This window comes from Tursiops truncatus, chromosome 1, assembly GCF_011762595.2.
Source record: "Tursiops truncatus isolate mTurTru1 chromosome 1, mTurTru1.mat.Y, whole genome shotgun sequence".
NCBI lineage: Eukaryota > Metazoa > Chordata > Mammalia > Artiodactyla > Delphinidae > Tursiops > Tursiops truncatus.
In genome coordinates this window covers 26,751,700-26,769,639 of record NC_047034.1, presented here as the reverse complement: position 1 = coordinate 26,769,639, position 17,940 = coordinate 26,751,700, and the positions used below count along the sequence as shown (strand labels likewise).

At 45.4% G+C, this 17,940-nt stretch overlaps 1 long non-coding RNA gene across 1 annotated transcript; it reads right to left on the bottom strand.

Annotated features, from left to right (window-relative positions):
- Nucleotides 1-8,259: 8,259 nt before the first annotated feature.
- LOC109547533 (uncharacterized) lies at nucleotides 8,260-16,200 on the bottom strand. Its single transcript, XR_012330278.1, has 2 exons — nucleotides 11,952-16,200; nucleotides 8,260-11,132 (listed from the first exon to the last, which is right to left on the bottom strand). It is a non-coding gene; the product is annotated as an uncharacterized lncRNA (long non-coding RNA).
- Nucleotides 16,201-17,940: the final 1,740 nt, after the last annotated feature.

Here is a 17,940-nt window from a genome sequence, read left to right as displayed (position 1 = left end):
TTGTCCTCCAGTTACACAGTTTATCACTCGTCTCACTGATGCAGGAAGAAGGCTTAGGGCACATTTGGCAGCAAGATCAATAGTTTTGCAAAGCGAAAATAGCATGCCTGCCAAAGGGACATCAAATCCTTGGATGAGTAGTGAGGAACTATGACTCATATTCCTAGGCCTTCTGCCCCCCCCTCCCCAGGCTGGGCTCTGCTTCCACCTGTTTCCAAATTTTGTTCGTCTAGGCCTGTCCTCAGGCAGCCACCGTGAGACTCCTGAATGTCACGAGTGAGCCAGTGTGTTAGCGGGAGACGGGAACAGAGGAGGGAAGCAGGCTGTGGCTCCAGGAGGATCCCGTGGCAGATCAGGGGGATGGAAGGTAAAGGTCACGCCCCTACCCTGCAGAATGAGGGTCTCCTTCCCAAGGCCTCAGAGTGCCATGACAGAACTCCACAGTCAGAGAGGTCGCTCATCCCCACCTAACCCTCATGGGGCTGCCCCAGAATCTTCCAGAGACCAGCCTGTGGACAGAGTCTGCGGCTTGCTCAGCTACCTCTGAGGAGGTGCTTCTTCCTCCTGCTGTCACTGGGAGGAGGTAGCACTCAGGGTCTTCCCTCCGGAAGGTACGAGAGGGCAAGATTTTTGTTCAGAGTTTTTCCGCACTGTATAAACTACTTACATCAGCCAAATGAGGGTAGGAATCAAAGGTATGGTGGCCAAACTTTCTGAGCTGAAGTTCATATGATCTGACAAGGCGAAGGTGATTGTTGGCACAATGAGGCTGCTGACAGAATTATTCGTTTTCTGGGATGTGTTGAAGAAGATGGACCTTGTAATTTCAAGCATGTGGGTTTGGGTACCAGTCACGTTGCAAGAGATTGCAGAAGGTCAGAGCATGGGGTGTCACAATGCATGCAGGACTGGGTGCTCTCATGTCCACACAGTCAGCCGTGATGGGCAACAGTGGAAGCGGGGGCACTGCCAGCTTCAAACACGAACCAGTGAATTCGTGTATTTGGATAAATACACTTACTTTTAGTATTTTTCAAAAGATTTATTTAGGATGCACTTATTCATATCCCAGTGGTTAAAATACCTGTCCTGTATACCATATCTTGCAAAAGTTTAAGGAGAAGAAGTAGAGGAAAGGTGGTATGTGTGGTATAATAAAGGTTTTGATTGACCTTTGTCCCTGGTTGCTGGTGGATAGCCTCTAAACCCTTGGACTTTCTGGAGTCATAGGAGTGTTGTTATTCATGGTGGCCCCTCAGGCTACCTCTGAGCTTATGCTAATGAGGTGACTTGTGGTAGGTTCCTAGGTAGTTTCAGGATGGGGGCTTGTGTCTCATTCCTTCCACTTTTCCCCTTCATCCCCGGGACAAATTCCAAGCCGTGCAAACCGGCTGTTGAGGGTACTGCCTTCCCCAGGTGTGAAGAGTCTGGGCGGGGGAGACTTCCTTGGTGGTCCAGTGGTTAAGACTTTGCCTTCCAATGCAGGGGGCACGTGTTCGATCCCTGTTCAGGAAGCTAGGGTCCCACATGTCTCGTGTCCAAAAGACCAAAACATAAAACAGAAGCAATATTGTAACAGATTCAATAAAGACTTAAAAAAAACAAAGAAGAGTCTGGAGGGGGAAAGACCAACATGTGATTAGAGAGTTGGACCTTTGAGCCATGTGATATTAGCCCAGCCTCTGGGGAGGGGAGATGAGGTTCAATCACTGTAGCCAAAGATTCAGTGAATCATCCCTGCATAACTAAATTCCAATAAAAACTCTGGCCACCAGAGGCTTGGGTAAGCTTCCCTGAGGGGTGCTTACATACCGACATGCCGTCACAGTAACACATCCTAAGGACCCCAGAAGAGCACATTCAGGACCCTCCCGGGCCTCGCCCTGGCTGGTCCTGATTTGCATCCTTTACAATGAACTGTATCATACCTACAGCACTTCCCTGAGTTCTGTGAGTCATTGTAGCAAATTGTGAAACCTGAGGTGGTGCTGGGAACCCTCTGGATTTTAGCCAGTTGGTGAGAGTGCAGAGCCTGGGAACCCCCAAGTCTGCAGCTGGTGCCTGAAGTGAGTGAAGTCGGCTGGAGGAGTGTGCCTTGATTTGTGAGTTGCATTGCACTGTGGAAGGAATCATAGAGAACCCTGGGGAAATTCACAAGCTGCGCTTGTATGGGCCCTAATGTTTGTTCATGCTGGCCTCCCTCGTTATGCAGGAGGCATCCAGTAATGTGTGTGGGTTGAATGAATGAGTTAATTATGTAACAGAGGGTTCACTGCCCACTGCCCACTTCCCAGCATGGGGTGTGGATCATGCCTCATCTGACCCCCCAAATCAGCCCCATTCCCACCTGCACTCTTCTAAGTGTCATCTGTGTCCTGGAGCTTACAGGTACCCTGGGAGGCTCTCTCTGTCCATCTGTCTGTCTGTCTGTGTCTTCATCTTTACACTCAAATCCCCCTATGTGAACTCTCACTAGCTTGTTTTCACCCAGAATCTGGGCCAGAAGAAGAACTTAGTGGCACTTTATACCAAAGTCCAAAACTAATAACACAAAACTAGAGAACTAGTTTTCTTCCCTGGAAAGGGAAAGGAACTTTTTAGAAGAATCTGCTATTTTTTTTTTTTTTTGAGATAGACTTGACATATAACATTGTAATTAGTTTTAGGTGCACAACATAATTATTTGGTAATATGTATAAATTGTGAAATGATTACCAGAATAAGTTTAGTTAACATCCTTCACCACAAGTTCACACAGCTACAATTTTGTGTGTGTGGTGAGAACTTTTAAGCTCTACTCTCCTAGAAACTTTCAAATATACAATGCAGTATTATTAACTTTAGTCACCACACCGTACACTACATCTCAGAATTTATTTATAACTGGAAGTTTATACCTTTTGACTACCTTCATCCATTTCCCCTACTTCCTAGACCCCACCTCTGGTGACCACCAATCTGTTCTCTGTATCTATGAGTTTGGCTTTTTGTAGATTCCACTTATAAGTGATATCATACAGTATTTGTCTTTCTCTGTCTGATTTATTTCACTTAGCATAATGCCCTCAAGGTCCATCCATGCTGTTGCAAATGGTAGGGTTCCCTTCTTTTTTATGGCTGGATAATATTCCATTGAATATATATACCGTATCTTCTTTATTCATCCAGCCATCAGTGGACACTTAGGTTGTTTCCATGTCTTGGCTATTGTAAATAATGCAGCAATGAATGTGGGGCTGCAGATATCATACCCAGACGTGAAATTGCTGGATCATATGGTAGTTCTATTTTTAATATTTTGAGGAACATCCATACTGTTTTCCGTAATGGCTGCACCAATTTACATTCCTACCAATAGTGCACGAGGGTTCCCTTTCCTCCACATCCTTACCTATCTTTTTGATGATAGCCATTCTGACAGGTGTGAGGTGATATCTCCTGTGGTTTTGATTTGCCTTTCCCTGATGATTAGTGATGCAGAGCACCCTTCATGTGAACTGGGAGTTTAGACTGTTCTACTGGGAGACTTGTTTATGATAACCACCAGAACACATGCCTTATGTCTCCCTCCCACCCACAAATCCCTAAACTATATATATTTTTTTTTTTTTTTTTTTTTTTTTCAGTACGCGGGCCTCTCACTGTTGTGAGAGCCTGTGAGCACAGGCTCATGGGCCCAGCCTCTCCGCGGCATGTGGGATCCTCCTGGACCAGGGCACGAACCCATGTCCCCTGCATTGGCAGGCGGACTCCCAACCACTGTGCCACCAGGGAAACCCTGAACAATATTTTTTAAAAAGACATTTTTTAAATCACAAGAGCACAGGAAACCAAGAAGGGAGTGCTCTTAATGATCTAGAAATTATGTCAAATCCTCAAAACCCAGATGGCAGGCAAGGATGGGATTAAAAGAGGAAGCTACAGCCCAAGGCACAAAGGACAGAGGACAGCTCCACAGAGGTGGAGCCCCGTGCTGGTGCTTCAGGCCAAGCACAAAGAGCAGGTCTGGGGAGCTGTCGTTGTGGCTGGCTTGGGGTAGCCTTGGGGGGCTCACGAATTGGGACATTTAGGTTGGAAAGGCGCACCCCTGAAAAGAAGGGAGTCCTCCGAGATGACACACCACCTCAGCCCACCTCCTTCCCTGCAGTCCCTGGGCCCAGGGGTGCAGGCAGGCCATGAGGAAGTCTTGAGTGCAGTTATGAGCCCCACCAGGAGATGCCAACTACTTGAGAAAACACTGACCCCATGGAAAAGAGACACCAAACTCAGCTAACAGAATGGATACTGGTGGACTCCAAGGCAGCAGCCTTCAGTGGAGATTAACGGGCTGGGGGGCTGACCCATACAGAAAACACCCAGGGAGGCTTGCTGCCTGCACTTTGCACCGGTAACTCCCTATGTTCCCACAGAGCCTTTCCTGCACTGTCCAGCTGGGCTCCTTTGCCATTTCCCCCGCAATGGCCTCAGAATGCTCACGTCCTCAGGACCTGCAGGCTCCACCATTTCTTCTTGGATGGGGTCCCCATCGTGTGTCTTTTCCCCTGGGATTTGGACTGGGCCCCCAGCCTTCCAGTGGGTTTTTCCTTAAAAACTATTACTGGTCTCACAGGGCCTCTCGTGTCTGGAAACACATCTGAACCTTAATAAATACCTTCTGAGCTGAGTGACCTCACCAAGGACACCAATGTGCCCCTTGAGCTCCATCCCTGCTAACACAGCCTCCAAAAGGTTCATTCTGCCAGCCTTCCCTGTTTTGCAGCTGAGGGACTGAATTCATGCTTTTCTAGAGGTTCGTTTTTAATTGTTAAGCTTAGTATGATGAAATATCTACCCATTCCGTAGTTCATATCCATTTTAATACTTTTATCAGTCATAAAAGTAACAGATTTCTAGAAGCATCTAAAGTTGGTCCTAAGGCTGCACTAATAGGTGGTCCTTCTGGAGAGAGGATTTGACCCTCACCTGCAACATGACATATTGTTGGGTCACCTGGGCAAGGCGGGGGAGGGGGACTGGGGGTAAGGGGGGGTTAGGAGGAGACTAGAATCACTTCTGACTTTAAGTTTTCTATAATCATTTCTAATGGATGATTCTCAGGTTATTTATAGGCAGATGGAACTCCCAGGACTAGGCCATTGGGCTAAGTCAGCTGTTCACATTAAAATTGTGACTCTGGAGTCTGGCAACATAAACAAATACTTGTGGTGTTATTTATATTCTTTTTTTTTTTTTCTTTTGGAAACTAAGAGCTAATTTTTTAGTTTCAGTTTCTGGTAATTTTATTGAGTACTGTTGATGTACAACATTACATAAGTTTCACATTACATAAAATTCACATTTTTTAAAGGTTATATTCCATTTATAGTTATTATAAAATATTGGCTATATTCCCTGAGTTGTACAATATATCCTTGCAGCATATTTATTTTATACATAGTAGTTTGTACCTCTTAATCCTCTATGCCTATGCTCTTCCCCCTCCCCTCTCCCCACTGGTAACCACTAGTTTGTTCTCTGTATCTGTGAGTCTGTTCCTTTTTTGTTATATTCACCAGTTTGTTTTATTTTTTAGATTCCACATATAAGTGATATCACACAGTATTTGTCTTTCTCTGATTTATTTCACTTAGCATAATTCCCTCCAAGTCCGTCAATGTTATTGCAAATGGCAAAATTTCATTCTTTTTCATGGCTGAGTAGTATTCCATTGTTTGAGATATATATACACGCATACATACATACCACATCTTCTTTATCCATTTTTCTGTAGATGGATACTTAGATTGCTTCCATAGCTTGACATGTTGCTATGAACATTGGGTGCATGTATCTTTTTGAATTAGTGTTTTCATTTTTTTCTTTGTTTTTCTGGTTTTATTTTTTGAGATATATACCCAGGAGTGGAATTGCTTGGTCATATGGCAGCTCTATTTTTAGTTTTTTCAGCAACCTCCAGTGCTGTCTACCACAGTGGCTGTACCAATTCACATTCACACCAACAGTGTATGAGGCTTCCCTTTTCTCCACAGCGTCACCAACATTTGTTATTTGTGTTCTTTTGATGATAGCCATTCTGACTGGTGTGAGGTGTTAGCTCATTCTTGTTTTAATTTGCATTTCTATGATGATTAACAATGTTGAGCATCTCTTCATGTGCCTATTGGCCATCTGTTTGTCTTTGGAAAAATGTCTATTCAGGTCATCTGCCCATTTTTTAAATCGTTTTTTTTTTTCATATTAAGTTGTATGAGCTGTTTATATATTTTGGATATTAACCCCTTATTAGTCAGATCATTTGCAAATGTTTTCTACCATCCAGTAGGTTGTTTTCTTGTTTTGTCTATGGTTTCTTTTGCTATGCAAAAGCCTTTATGTTTAATTAGGTTTCTTTTTTTTTTGCTTTGATTTCCTTTGATTTAAAAGACAGATCCAAAAAACACATTGCTATGATATATGTCAAAGAGTGTTCTGCCCATGTTTTTCTCTAGGGGTTTTATGGTTTCCAGTTTTACATTTAGGTCTTTAATCCATTTTGAGTTTTTTTTTTGTTTTTTTTTTTGTATATGGCTTTAGAAAATGTTCTAATTTCATTCTTTTACATGTGGCTGTCCAGTTTTCCCAGCACCACTTATTGAAGAGGCTGTCTTTTCTCAATTGTATATTCTTGCCTCCTTTGTCGTAGATTGACCATGAGTGCATGGGTTTATTTCTGGGCTTTCTATCCTGTTCCATTGATCTCTGTGTCTGTTTTTGTGCCAGTACCATGCTGTTTTGATTACTGTAGCTTTGTAGTGTAGTCTGAAGTCAGGGAGTATGATTCTTCCAGCTTGGTTCTTCTTTTGCAAAATGATTTTTGCTCTTCAGGATCTTTTGTGTTTCCATATAAATTTTAAAATTACTTGTTTTAGTCCTGTGTTATTTATATTCTTGTCCCACATCTAATTCAAGACCTTGACCTCTTGACCTTTCAATGCCTACTTTTCATACCGTTCAACCCAGACATTCCCCTGCTACATTCCAAATTCTTCCACATGTGAGAATTCAATGCTGGCACTAGAATTCCTCTTAGGGTGAGAACTGCCTTTGTTAAGAAGATTGCTTAGACAGAAGATGAGCCCCACTCTTAAGGGCCTGTGTATCAGGTGGCCTCATGCCATGCCTGTGACAACAAGGTCACAGCACTGCATGACAGAAGGGAAGGACTGGGCCAGGATGAGCAGAACAGGGAAGGAGGGAAAGGACCACCAAGTGGCACCATCAGGGACCCCCACAATCTTCAGCAATGTCTTCTAAACACATCACTATTACGTGTGAATGATTTTCTCTTGTGAAAACCAGAGAAGGATCTGAGTCCCTTGTCAGGGTAAATGTGGTCCAGAACCAAGGCAGCCCAGGGGGAAGGCCAGACCCAGGGAAAAGGAGGCCAGGGGACCCAGGCCCCCACCAATTAGCAGCAACCTTGAAGATGTCTTAGGCTTCCACCAGCTTCAGAATTGGCAGTTTTCAGACCATTTCACCTGTTCAGTCTCAGTTGATGTCTGAGATGTGGGTAGGAATTTGTGTGCATGGATGATAATCACAGAATTACATATAATATTGGAAAGTTGGAAACCTGAATATGCAACTATAGGAATCTGGTTAAAGAAGTAGAGGGAGAGCTAAATGAGGAAATAATTTGCAACCATTAAAAATTATGTTTTCAAAGTCTATTTAATGACATGGAGAAACTCCTGCTCTAATGTCAGAAAACAAAAAAATGCAAAATGTTATTGTTGGTATTAGTTCGAGTTTGCATTTTGTTTTGTTTTGTTTTGTTTTAAGATTTTTATTTATTTATTTATTTAGGCTGCACCAGGTCTTAGTTGCTGCACTCAGACTCTTAGTTGCGGCATGAGAACTTCTTAGTTACGACATGCGTGAGGGATCTAGTTCCCCGACCAGGGATCGAACCTGGGCCCCATGCATTGGGAGAACAGAGTCTTACCCACTGAACCACCAGGAAAGTCCCCGTGTTTTGTTTTAATAAGTGATCTTTGAAGAAAAAAAGACTAAAATTTTAATACAGATTGTTTCAGAGTTTGTGGGATTATAAGTGACTTGTCTTTTCTTTGTTTTATTTCTACATGATTTTCAAATTCTCCATAATGAGCAAAATAATGTCATCATCAGGAAAAATCATCATCACTTTTGAAGCATGGAAGTGGAGTTTGTGTTGAGTGGTTTACTTGGCAGACACAGGAGAGATGAGCGAGAGGGACGTGCCCTTAAGTGATGTTTGGTCTTGATTTATTTTTACTGGTTTAGGTAGAGACAGCATTCGTTTAGCAGAGATGAGAAGGGATCTAACCACTTTTAGGGATCTTCAGTGTTGTCAGAAAAAAAAAAAAGACTGAAAAGAGGAAAAAAACAGAGGGAAGAGATAGGAAATGGAGAAAAAATATATTTAGGCTCCCTTCTGAAATGGGCTTTGAACTAGCAGATGATTTCTTCTTATTTCACTTTTGTGTATTCTCTTTTACCAAGTTAAAGAGGTGACAGCTAGATGATAGATGTGCTGGCAATCATGCTGGAGAGAACATGCGTGTGCACATATGTGCGACCGTGTGCTTGTGTGTGATGGTACCACCTTTCTGTGTCCTACATGAATTACCTGTGTAAGCAAGGACAAATTCTCCAAGACCTTGACTACTGCCCCCTGTCCCACTAACTGCACAAAACTGAGGAAACCTCATCGTCATACAGAGAAGATTGTAATAGAATAATTTCAAATCCCTCTGCTGCCAGGTTGAGTAGCACAAAGCCAGGATGACATGTTACCATCTCAAAAATATTTGAGGAAGAAGTTATATGAGACATTCTGGGTCAGCCAGTTAATGCACCAGCAGTGTGTCACGTCCCTGGCCCTGGTATCTAAGAGACAAAGCTCATCTTCTTGCCATCAGCTTGCAGTCCCAAAACATCCCACAGCTAAGTTGGAGACCATGACGTGACTTAGCAGGAAGTATAAGCTATGCAACTTGTGCCCGCACAGCCCTGGCCAAGCCACGCTGTCTCTCAGGGCACCAGCCCCTCACCTGTGTGATGAGAGCTCTGTGCTGGACATTTCCACAGTGCCTGTAAGCACTGACAAACTAGGGTTCTTTCTCGACAGAAAGAGACAGAGTGTGTGTGTGTGTGTGTGTGTGTGTGTGTGTGTGTGTGTGTGTTCAATGTGCTTATTTGCCCAAATGGAAGACAACCAAGAGCGTGGGTGACAGTTTCAATGATATTTAATGCTAAGAGGGAAATGGAAGGAAATATCACTTGTTGAGTGACTCCTGAGATTCTGGGACTATTCTAGGTATTGTTGTCATGTTACCTCATTGAGTTCTTACAATGACCCCCATTAGTCTATGATGTTATTGCACATTTTGCAGTTTGGGGAACTGAAGCTCAGGTGTAAAGCGACTTACTCCAGATCATCCGACCACAGGTGAGAAGCAACACACGGGATCCCTCCGAGGCTGTGGACTGATAATTCAGTGAACTTGAAGGACCCTCCCCTTCAAGAGAGGCCTTTGCTGTTGTGGGCTGGTTAGGTGCCCCCCGGCCTGGTTGCTCTGGTCATACTAGGCCGAGCTGCCACCACTCCTACCACCAGGCTTGTCACCACAGCTCCTGACGATGCCCATCATGGGGCAGTGGCTGCCAATGGGGCCTTGAGGTTGAAGGAAGACTGATTACAGCCCATGGGCTCCCTGGAAGGTCGCTTTGTTTTGCTTATGAAATGTGTGTCCAGAGACTGGGCTGAAGGGTAGTTACCTGAAAGGCACACTCAGGACTATGTTAACCACAGCCGTCACCATGCCTGGCTGTGTGCCAGAACTAAAACACCGCCTCCCTGCTCAGGGTCAGGGCTCCTCCAGGGTGGGTGCACCTCCCACCTCCCACCCCCAAGGCACTGGGGGAGACTTTGAGTTAAGCCAAGCTTTCAATTATGGCCCTAAATGCCATCTCTAAGACCATCTTCTGGTTAGGAGCAGAGTACAAGCAAGGACCCGAAAGACCAGAGTTCCACTCACCAGTTCTATTCTATCCACCAGGCCACAGCACCTCTCGAAGTTACCTTTATTGGGGAGAAAGAAAATTCCAAAAGTTTGGCATATGCTGAACCATTTAGGGAGACTAAGTTATACTGAAAAGAGGAAACACGTAGGAAATGACTGGTTGTTCTGTTGCTATTTAGCTGTGAGGCTTTGGGCAAGCCACCAATACTCTCCGAGCCTGAGTTCCCACCTGTATAAAATAAAGGGATTAGGAAAGGTGATGTCTTAGCCCTCACCCTTCTGGAGAGCCTGTGCTTGGCCCCAGACCATCAGCTCTAAGAGGGCACATCTCAGTTCTAGAGCCTGGATCTTGTGGAGTGGCTCTGCGTTCACCTTTCTCGACTTTTCCGAGGTTCCTCCCTGCTGGCATCATCAAGTGCTGGCCTCCTCCCGTCGATGTGTGTGGCACCGTGATGGCAACAGAGCCTGGGAGGAGAGCCGGATGCCAGCCACCACCTTCCAAGAGGCCCCGTCTTGCCCGACTCCTGCCTGGGCTGCCCGCTGACCTCGCCCCACAGCTGCTGCCATCGTGCAGTCCTCCTGGCAACCCTCACCAGGCTCGCAGGTGTGGCCCGCCACCAGCTGTCCCCCGCTGGTCTCTCAGACACCTCCTGAGGCGTCAGCTGGCCCTGATGCCTTTGCCATTGGGAATACTGGCACCAGCTCTTCAGAGTGCATCCTGCTGTCGTGCTCTGGAGCCTTCAAAGGTGCCTCACGCAGGATGAGTCCCACAGGGTGGATAATCTCACCCCATTTCACAGATGGGGAACTGTGGCCTAGAGACTGCCTTGTCTTCCAAGAGGGAACAGAACAACATATCAGCCAGGGCAGAAATAAAGCTTCGGCACTCTCCCAGAGCAATATAAGCTTTCGTAATCGGTCATGCGTCTTTTACCTTCTGAAACTTTGTTGGATTTATATATAGCCTCCATCTTGTCCCTCTGAACTCGGCAGGGCTCACCATCAGTCACTGGGCTCAACACCTGGAACTCTGTGGGGATTATCATTAGAAGGATGCGAGGCCAGGTGTGGTTTTGGACCAGAGGCCTGTTGGAAGAGGGAGGATTTCTCACTTTCCAAGTTTGCTCTGCTCAAGTTAAAACAATTAACCTCCTTTCCCCTTCAAACAACTGTTCTCTGCAGCTCTCTCCTAGCAAGATCCAAGCCAAAGACACAGCGTCAGAAGTGGACTCTCTCTGCCCTTCAAAACCTTCAGATGAAAAGGCAGATTAGACGGTCCTGGGGGCTTCTTCCTGCCATTGCTGCCCTCTTTTCTCCACTAATTTCACCACTTCCCTCTGGATCTTAAACCCCCTGAGAGCAGGGATTTTCTCCACTGCTGGGGTCATGAAGAGATTGTAGCCAAAGGGAGTTTGGGCACAGTTAGCCCCCATGTTGGGACCCACACTCACCTCTCAAGAGTTTGCCAGGCCTGCCCGCAGGGAGGGAAGGACAGATGGCAAGGTTATTCCCACCCACTTGGGGTCTTAGCTCTCTTAACTGATGTAGCTGTCAGCACGTTATTCTCCTTCTTGGCCTGCAACATCTCCCAGGACACACACACACACACACACACACACACACACACACACACTCAAAAACTCTTGGTAATATTAATATTTTCAGGAAATCAGAAAATTTCTTACATTATACTTATATTATATTACATAGCGAGCATGAATTGAATGCTTATTCCATTCTGGGCACTGTGCTAGGTGATTTTCATGCCCTAATGACTTCATTTAATCCTCACAATAATCCTATGAAGAGGTATGCGGGATGAATCTAAGGCTTGTGAACTGAAGTGAATAAGCCATGTCACCCAGCCAGTGAAGGGTGAAGCCACGACTTGAACCCTAGTCTCACCTGACAAGTGACTCTGCCAGCCATCATCTGAGATCCTCTCCGTGATGTGGGGCAGTCAACTGCAGGAGTCAAGGTGTTGCTGGTCAATACAGGCAGTCCTGGCCAGCCCTTGGCACTTACATGCCCAAGAGAGAAACTCACCCTCACCCATTTCACAAAGGTTGGCCTTTTCCTGAGCTTACAGGGAGGGATGGTGATGGCCCACCACCCTCTGGAAACACTGCCCAGTGCAAGGCTTTCAGAAAATGGGAAATAATTCATCACAGAAAATTAACTGATCATCTTGCAGAAAAGATCTAACTTAGTCATTTCAAACTTGGCAACACATAAGACGACTGGGGAGACTTTTTAAAACTTGCAGACCAGTCTATACCCCATACCAATTAAATCAGCTTTAAATTGAACCCAACCAGAATTTTTAATAATTTTTTTTCAAACAAGTACAAATGTACAAAAAAGTTGGAAGTTGCTATGGACTGAATGTGTCCCCCAAAATTCATCTGTTGAAACCCTAACCCACACTGTGATGGTATCAGGAGGAGGGGCCTTTGGAGTAATTAGGTCATGAGGGTGGAGCTTTAGGAATGGGATTAGTGCCCTTATAAGAAGAGGCGCGTGGACTTGCTTCCTCTCTCTGTTCTCTGCCACGTGATGATACAGCCACCTGCAAACCAGAAAGCAGGCCTTCGCGAAGAACCCAACCATGCGGGCACCCTGACCTTGGACTTCCAGCCTCCAGAACTGTGAGAAACAAATTTCTGTTGTTTAAGCTGCCAAGTCTGTGGTATCTTGTTATAGCAGCCCAAACTGCCTAAGGTACAAACACAATACAAAAAAACTCTTTCCTGAACCAACTGAGAGTAATTTGCCAACCTAGTGTGCCACCTTCCCCAAACATTTTAGTGTCTATTTCCCCCAAACAAAGACATTCTCCTATATAACCTCAATAAAAAACCACAAATCAGGAAATTAACATTGTTATATCTCTGCTAACTAATCCTCAGATTTCAAGTTTCACTAATTGTCCTAATAACATTCTTTACAGATAAGGGTCCAATTCAGAATCAGGAGTTGCAGTTATCGGTCAGGTGGCTTTAGTCTCTCTCAGTCTGGAAAGTTCCTCAGCCTTTCCTTGACTTTAAGACCTTGACACTTTTGAAGATTATTTTGTAGAATGTCCCTCAATTTGGGTTTGTTCAACATTTCCTTATGAGGGGATTTAGTTTATTCATCTTTGACAAGAATATCACAGAAACGATGCTATGTTCTCATTGCATCCTGTTGGGTGGCTATGTTTGTTTGTCGTGTTACTGATGGCATCCACTTTGATCACTTAATTAAGATGGTGTCTGCCAGGCTTCTCTACTGTAAAACTACTCTTTTTCCTTTTGTAAATTAATTAGTATTTTGTGATGAGAGACAAGAGGTGAGCTGTATATTGGGAGACTGACCAGCTAACACTTACTTTTACATCTCCCCAGATGATCCCAGAGTGCAAGCAATTTTGAGAATCAGTGGCCTAATTCCTTCCTGTGAATAAGGCAACAGCAAAGATATGGGGTCTTTGTTTGTTCGTTTTCTAATATTTATTTATTTAATTTATTTTTTTGGCTGCATTGGGTCTTAGTTGCGGCACACGGAATCCTTCGTTGCAACCCGCGGGCTTCTCTCTAGTTGTGGCATGCAGGTTTTCTCTCTTTAGTTGTAGCGCACAGGCTCCAGCGCACATGGGCTCTGTAGTTTGCAGCACGTAGGCTCTCTTGTTGAGGCCTCCGAGCTCAATAATTGTGGCATGCGGGCTTAGTTGCCCCGTGGCATGTGGGATCTTAGTTCCCCAACCAGGGATCAAACCCATGTCCCCTGCATTGGAAGGCAGGTTCTTCACCACTGGACCACCAGGGAAGTCCCAACATGGGGTCTTTGTGGCATGAGTTAATGATAATAAGAGCTAACATGCATTAGCTAAAACTTATTGAGACCTAGGTTCCATCCACTGTGCTAGTTACTTTATATGCATCATCACCATCGTTATAGAAGCTAACAGTTATTTTTTATTCATTTAATAAATTCTTATTGAGCACTAACTGTGGGCCAAACACTCTTCTAGGTACTGGAGATACAGCTGTGCACAAGAGACACAAAATCCCTTTTCTGATGGAGCCTAAACTCTACTGGAATGCCGTGTACCAAACACTGTGCTAATTACTTTATAGTCACAGTAATTATGACAGTAAGAATAACTTGCCTCTATTGAGCACTATGGTCCAGACCCTTAGATCAGCCTCACAACAACACTGTGAAGCAGGCACTTTTATCATGCACTTATGAACTTAAGTCAGGGAAAGAAAGGCTATACGGTACATATAATAGAAATGCAGTTAGCACAGCACTTGATACATTAATTACGTTCCCTTCAGTCTTAGCGAAGATGATTATGGACATTAGGATTTTGGGAGAATCATACTGAGTTAACAAAATGCCCCTTCATGTTCATCAAGTTGGCAAAAATTAGAGAGTTGGACAATATCAAATGCTGGCAAGGGTGTGGGGAAACGTGACATTTCAGCATTGTTGGTTCAAAGGTTGCTGGTGAGCCATTTTGAAGGGTGTTTTCTATGTGTATCCCTAGAACCCAGGAAAGCCAGCCTTGAGTTTATATACTGGAGAAATCATCACAAGTTCACAAAGAAATATGTATAAAGAGGTTCATACAGAGCTGGATGTGTCACAGAGTTGGAAGCAACCTAGGGCCCCTTCCCAGGGAAATGAACAAGCAACATATGTTGTACGTATTTGGTGAAATACTTTGCAGTAGACAGAAGAAATTACCCAGACTACATAAAACATGTATAAATCTCAAAATCATAATGTTAAGCCCAAAATGTAAGAAACAGAATATTTATAGTACAATATTTATAAGAGTTTTAAAACAGCATACAAAACAACACTGTAGGGCTTCCCTGGTGGTGCAGTGGTTGGGAATCTGCCTGCTAATGCAGGGGACATGGGTTCGAGCCCTGGTCTGGGAGGATCCCGTATGCCGCGGAGCAACTAGGCCCGTGAGCCACAACTACTGAGCCTGCGCGTCTGGAGCCTGTGCTCCGCAACAAGAGAGGCAGCGATGGTGAGAGGTACGCGCACCGCTATGAAGTGTGGCCCCCACTTGCCACAACTAGAGAAAGCCCTCGCACAGAAATGAAGACCCAACACAGCAAAAATGAATAAATGAATTGATAAACTCCTACCCCCAACATCAAAAAAAAACCCAAAAAAAACCCACCACATACACCTTAAATATATATAATTTAAAAAAACAACAATAACAACACTGTATATATATTATCAAGGATGTCTCCATACGTGGGTGTGGTGGAAGGGGGAGTGGAAGGAGTTGCAGTAAATATATGTCTAGGTATGCAAAGAGGGGCAGGGAAGGAGGAGGGTAATGGGATTGCAGCTGGGGGACTAAGGGAGAAAATAGTAACTAATTAAACATAGAAGAGTCTTGTAAGGACAATCCCTTTCATTCTATGAATTCATGAATGTGATCAATTTGATTCCGTGCCTGATTTGATTCTGCCTGGAAGCAGAATAAAAGAGGGGCAGTGTAAGAAGGTCTTTCAAAAAACATCATACGAGCACTCCAGAAAGAGCTCCCTTACACCCAACCCTCTTGAAACCAGTCCTCATGGAAGAAGCAGGTTCTCTGAAACAGACTGACATCCTTTTGCATCAAACTGACCTAATGGAAACAGGCCTGTGTCAGTGTTCACCCTGAACCACCCAGCACCCCCTGGACTTTGATACCTGTTTTCCACGGTGCCCTTCTCCAGTGACAAAGGGCCATGGAAAGAGAAGAGAGTTGCCCAGATCAGGAAACTTAAGCTTGGGTCTTGGCTCTGCAACTTACTGGCTGTGTGAGCTTGATCAGGATGTTTACCTTCTTCAAATATTTCCTCGTCTCTCAAAATGGGAATCACACCAGCTACCTGAAAGGGCTGTCTGGAGAAATAAACAAGATTCTGCATGAAGGAACATGGCTGTGGCCTCCCTCCCTCCCTCTAGAGAACCTCAGAGGGACCCGGAGTCTCTTGTCCATAATTCTAAACATCCGACAGACGACGGGCACTGCCTGGTCATGGTTGGCAAGCGATTGGGCTGCTCTCCCTCCGTCTCCCCGCTCTGGGCCCCACGGAGGGCAAAGAACAGCCATCCACACAGGGCGCAGTGGTGTCCCGACCTGCCTGGACCTGAGGTAGGTGTGGGCAGCACGCTCCCGGAGGAGGACTGTGCAGGGTGACAGCTCCCTGGTGGCCTACTTGGCCCCATGCCCAGTGTTTTCCGAGCTGTCCCAAGTGACTGACTGGGCATTTTCTCTCCTGCATTTCCCTTGCAGTAAATGGCACTGGTTTTTACCCAGTCATCAAAACCCTGTTCTGGAAAACCTCTTGGGGTCTTCCTCCTCCCTTACCCCAAGTCTATTCACCAGCTCAGTCCTGTCCATTCTTCCACCAGGTGCCTCTCCCAGATGCCCGGCCCCATCCCTGGGTACACGTGAACGGCCCAGGCTCTCAGCATCTTTTCTCAGGAAGCCTGCAGTAATGTCCTGTTTTATCTCCCTGCCTCCCCCCCACCCCCCATCCTCCAGGCCACCGCAAGAGGGAACCTTCAGACATGTAGTCTAATGTCTTCACTCCTACTCCAAATTCTTAAAGGTTGCTCTAGACAAGCTCAGTTCATGTCACTGCCTTCGCTCTCCCCCTCCTCCAGTCTCACTGGATTTCTTCCCCTGGGAACTTGCCCAGCCCCTCAGCTTCCCAGGGCCTCTGCCCCTCCCGTCCATCAGGTGCGCACTCTCCTCCTCACCTTTGTGCGGCTGGTCCTCCGTGGCTTTTGGAGCTTAGCTCTGCTCTGCAGACTGGACTTTCCTGACCACCCTGTCTAAGGCCTCCTTACCACCCACACTGATCCCCATGGATTCCCCTGCTCATGGCCTTTAGAGCACTTATCACAACCCTAGTTTGCTTGCTGGCTTCTTTAGTTTCTTATTTAAGGACGTTCTTCCTCCAGAACCTAGCAGGGTGCCTGAGACATAATCAATCCTTGTGCTGGTTGTGCAGGGTCTCCTCAAGATTCATGTCCACCCAGGACCTCAGAATGTGGAAATAGTCTTTGCAGATGTAATTATGATAAGAATTGAGATGAAATCGTACTGGATTGGGGTAGGTCCCAAATCCAATGAGTCTCCTTATAAGGGACAGAAAATGACACACGGAGGCACAAAGAGGCCACGTGGAGACGGAGGTTGGCGTTGTGCTGTCACACACCAGAAATAACTGGGGCCCTCAGAAGCTGGAAGAGGTGGGAAGGCTTCTTCTCTATAGCCTTCGGAGGGAGCGTGGCCTTGCTGACACCTTGATTTCAAGCTCTGGCCTCTAGAACTATAGAAAATAAATTTCTGTTGTTGTAAACCACCAAACTTGTGGTAATTTGTTACAGCAGCCCTAGGAAAGTAATACAGTCCTCAATAAATATTTGCAGAATGGAGAGGTAAAGACCTACAGGATATATCAATACATCTACACCCCTAAGCCCAGCAGACAATATCATTGGAACTTCTGGCCTTCCACCTCGCCCCTGCCCCCGCCGTCTCATCTCCCAGGTGGAACTGCTTGTGGGCTCATATAATTGACATATAACATATGATTTGACACCTGTGAAACCCTGGGTAATGGTTAGTCAATCCGATTTCACCTGCCTTCACTAATCAAAGTCGTTTTAAGACTTGCACGTCCTCCAAGCAACACGTAGCCCAAACAATAAGATGTTTGCCCGTGTTGTTTTCTAGGAGCTTGGAGTCAGCAGTGTCTAGCTGGTTGAAGCCGAGCTGGCTGAGACTGGGTAGAACCACTGATGCTTCAACTGGGCATGTGCGAGTGTCCATTTGGCGCCCCTGTGAATGTGCAGAGGCCTGTGTGAAGCCTAGTTA